The sequence below is a fragment of the Polyodon spathula genome, chromosome 4 (assembly GCF_017654505.1).
Source record: "Polyodon spathula isolate WHYD16114869_AA chromosome 4, ASM1765450v1, whole genome shotgun sequence".
Taxonomy (NCBI): domain Eukaryota; kingdom Metazoa; phylum Chordata; class Actinopteri; order Acipenseriformes; family Polyodontidae; genus Polyodon; species Polyodon spathula.
In genome coordinates this window covers 41,497,593-41,501,370 of record NC_054537.1, presented here as the reverse complement: position 1 = coordinate 41,501,370, position 3,778 = coordinate 41,497,593, and the positions used below count along the sequence as shown (strand labels likewise).

Here is a 3,778-nt window from a genome sequence, read left to right as displayed (position 1 = left end):
TGAAAAGTCCTGAAGTTTGTATCAGAAAAAACTGTATAATCCTTGCTGAAACTTGTTAAATCTATCTCAAGGATATTTGCAGAAATTGTTAACAGAGGATTCTTGAAGTTTAAGTGCAGTAGATTTCACAATGACAAAGACAGTAACACTTGGAGTGGAAACTTTCAACTACTGTAATTTAATTTAAAACAAATGATGACATACTGTGTATGATGAACCACACTGCATCTCACCAAGAGCAATCAGCATTGCAGGATTATGGTTTTTAAATGTGAAACATTCTGCCCTCTCTGAAATGGCTGCATATCTGACCACCACCGATTGGGCATTTTTTGAAGAAGCGTATTTTGTTCAACACAGCTTTCTTAATCAGAATTGTGCTGGTGTTCTATGGTGTCTACCAGGACAAAAAAATTTTAGTCAAATACATAGATATCATGTTTTCACTGGTGCATGAGATTTATTACCCAGGTTTGTCTAAAGCATAATAAAGGCCTATACTTCATGTTTTATTGTTGTTATTGATTTCATTCTGAACAAGATTGTTATATTAATAAATAGTATGAAACTGTTAAAGACACTTTGTTACAAAATAGTCAACTGTTGTTTCAGTAATTAGTCTGATAGGGGGTTTAAATGTCATTATTAAAAGTAGCATCAAAATACATTTATTTTTTGTTACTGTCTCCTTGCCTTTTTATGAGGCTTTTGCAATTACTCATATTATGTTTGTTTTTTTTCTTGATCAACAAAGTGTCTTATATTGTAAGAACCAGCACCATCTAGTGAAAATCTACTGTGTATCGACAGCAGTAACAAAGAGCACTTGATTTAGAGAAGCTGTTCACTGCAGTATAAGAACTATAGACACATTGAAAGAAAACTTTGAAAATGTAGTTTCAAGTTACTCTTTTTAAGTCTTAAGTAGCCTCACATTAACCTGGTAGCCTATAGGATTATAGGTGGGATGATACGGGCAAGATAATTCATAATGCGCTGGAAAATAAATGAAAGCATTTTGGCAGTATAAATAGGGTTCACTTGTCACAAAAAGTCTGGAGAAACAAACGTAAAATGATGAGAATTGCAAGAAATTTATTGTAATAATGATTTTTAAGGGATTAGTTTGCGTCCCTTTTATAATCAGGCAAATCAAGGAGAGTAATTTAAATCTGACTTTAACAGAATTGGTTCCACCTCCAGGTTTTTTTTTTTTTACATTATTACAATTACATATTTATTGTAACCAACAAGGAATTAGAAAAAAATTGATTAACAATGTAAGTGTCCCATATACTAATTTGGGAGAGTCCTAGTAATTTCTTACTGCTTCATTCAGTAATACATAAAATACTGTATATGATGAAGAGTAAAACCTAAGATACCCACTGTTTTGTCAGAACACTGAATGAGCCAGTGACAAGGATGATATACTGCAGACTTTGCCCAAAAGGGAATGCAGGTATAATTTTGCTACTTTAACAAAAAAAAAGAAAACAATATGTATTCAGAATTGCATTGGAGCATAAGTACAGGATGAATCAACCAATCCACCGTACTCAAAATGCATCACAGATCATTTTGTAATGAGCTCTGCCATTTACCTGCACATTTTTACTAAAGAATGTAAAATCTTTATCACCCTTGATGGAAATTATGGGCAATAACCTATAAAACAAGTTACAAGTTTTTGTTTATTGTGCCAGATATCATTCTTCCATTCTATTTTCTTTGCAAGAGCACTAGAAAACATTTTACTCCTAATAGAAATTGTGTTATTACGGTTGTTTTGCTACTGTTCCTCAAATATGACTAAATTTGTTCTTGCAGGGATCATCCCCATACAAATGAGCCACATACCGTTACACACCTTTACTGGCATGGAGGATTCTTATTCCCTACATCTACCTCACAGTCCTCTTTGGGAAGCTGTTATTTGTAATCTGCGATGCCATCTCCCCTTCCCTCATGTACAGTATCCAGCGTTTCAGGGGAATGGGCAATGACAAGGCATGCCGGTACTGTGCACTGTGCCTCCTTCATCCCCTGCTGTTGGCCAAATCCAGCCAAGTCTGTTTTGGCAGTTCTGGTGGTCATCACTTTGTATTACATGGAAAACAGAAACCTGTGTATTATGGTCTATCTGTATACATGAAGATTAATCCAGTGACATATGCACTACTGATAGCCATTTCTCTTCAGACACTAAATAATCCACTAACAGAAGCACTAGGGAATAAAGTCAGCTCTCTATTATCCAAAAGAATTCAGATGTTTTTCTCAAGACTTGTTGGTCTTTGCTGTCATAGCTGGGGGAACGTTCTTTGCGCTTAGCTTTACTTTCTATTCCATATCAGTGCTGACTTAATTCCTTCAGAAAGCTATTTCAGTTTACTTATCAAGCAGGCATATAACAATATACAGTTAAAACAGCTTAAAATGTTACGTACTGTATCATTACATAATGTCAAAACCATATGGAGTTTACTGACAGCACAAAACATTTCTAAAATTTTGTGTCAAGATGACAATCATTATCCTTTGACTATTTTGAGCATTTCTGTTGGACATAGGTTATTGTTAAGAGAAACCAATTTTGATCCAACATTTTATGGTCACCCTTATAAAAGTTTCCCATAGTAAAAAAAAAAAAAAAAAGCAAAGTGGGATAAATCATAGTAAGAGCATGGTCAAGCACAGGTAAGCACTGTAAAGTCAGGGGAGCTATGGTAAAGGATACTAAAAACACAGCAAGCTATGTTAAATTAGTATAACCATTGGAAAAGCATGTGAAAACCACAAAATGTTCATGCAGTAATACCATTGCAAACATTTATATGGGCAATGACAAATGTTTCAACTAAAAATCTTTTTCAACGTGTTCCTTTTTCAGGCTGCAAGTAAGCAATAAAGATTTAAATTGAAGACTTTCACAGTATTTTGTAGGCCAGATAGTTACATGTGGTTAAACTATGTGAAACAATCTTTAACAGCTCTGGCAGCAGCAATAGTTTATTCAGTTAACTTGAGCCAAGTGCTTTAATTGAATTAATTAATTGTTAATGTTTTTGATCAAGCAGTTGAAAATGTGAAATAACCTGTTAATGAATGCTGTTTTTTTTTTTTCTGAATCACTTTTTTTCTGCTTTGACACTTGCTGCTGTTGTTGTTGAAGGTATTGCTGGGATTTTCTGGAACACACTTACTTGTATCACCGGACTGAGGGATATCCGCCACAACTTCTCTGCTTACTTCTACATGCTGTGACTTTGAAGCGTGAGTTTGCCTATTACAAAGATTTGACCTTTGCTGCTTCCAACACACTCTGATTTTTGTCAGCATTAACCAAACTTGCACTTCACAGGTAAGACTAGATCTCACTAAGATCACTCACAAACACCGACATTTTCCAAAGAACATCACAAGCTGAGAAACACTCTAAACACAAATGCATTTCAGTAGGGACAAACTTACAAGAAACCTGGTGTTGTCTTCTATTAATATGCATTAGCTTATGAGCTATGTTTTTGCATACAATTGTAGAGGTCAGGTGCTCTGTTTACAGAGCTACTGTAACAATGTAGTTTTGTATCTGTAAGAAACTGTAAACTAAATCTATCAGTGAGCTACTCTGACACGAGACATAATTTGGGGAAGTGTTGATGAAATTGCTGATTTTGTCCGTTACTCACTTTCCATTCCCAGATTGATAACGTGCTAATGGATAGTATGCCTTTTGTTATCTGTATGTGTAGTACTTCCTATGGTACCTTTGTTT

General features: G+C 34.8%; 1 pseudogene; it reads left to right on the top strand.

The window, feature by feature from the left end:
• Window positions 1-1,851: 1,851 nt before the first annotated feature.
• On the top strand, window positions 1,852-2,563 carry LOC121314545 (annotated as a pseudogene).
• Window positions 2,564-3,778: the final 1,215 nt, after the last annotated feature.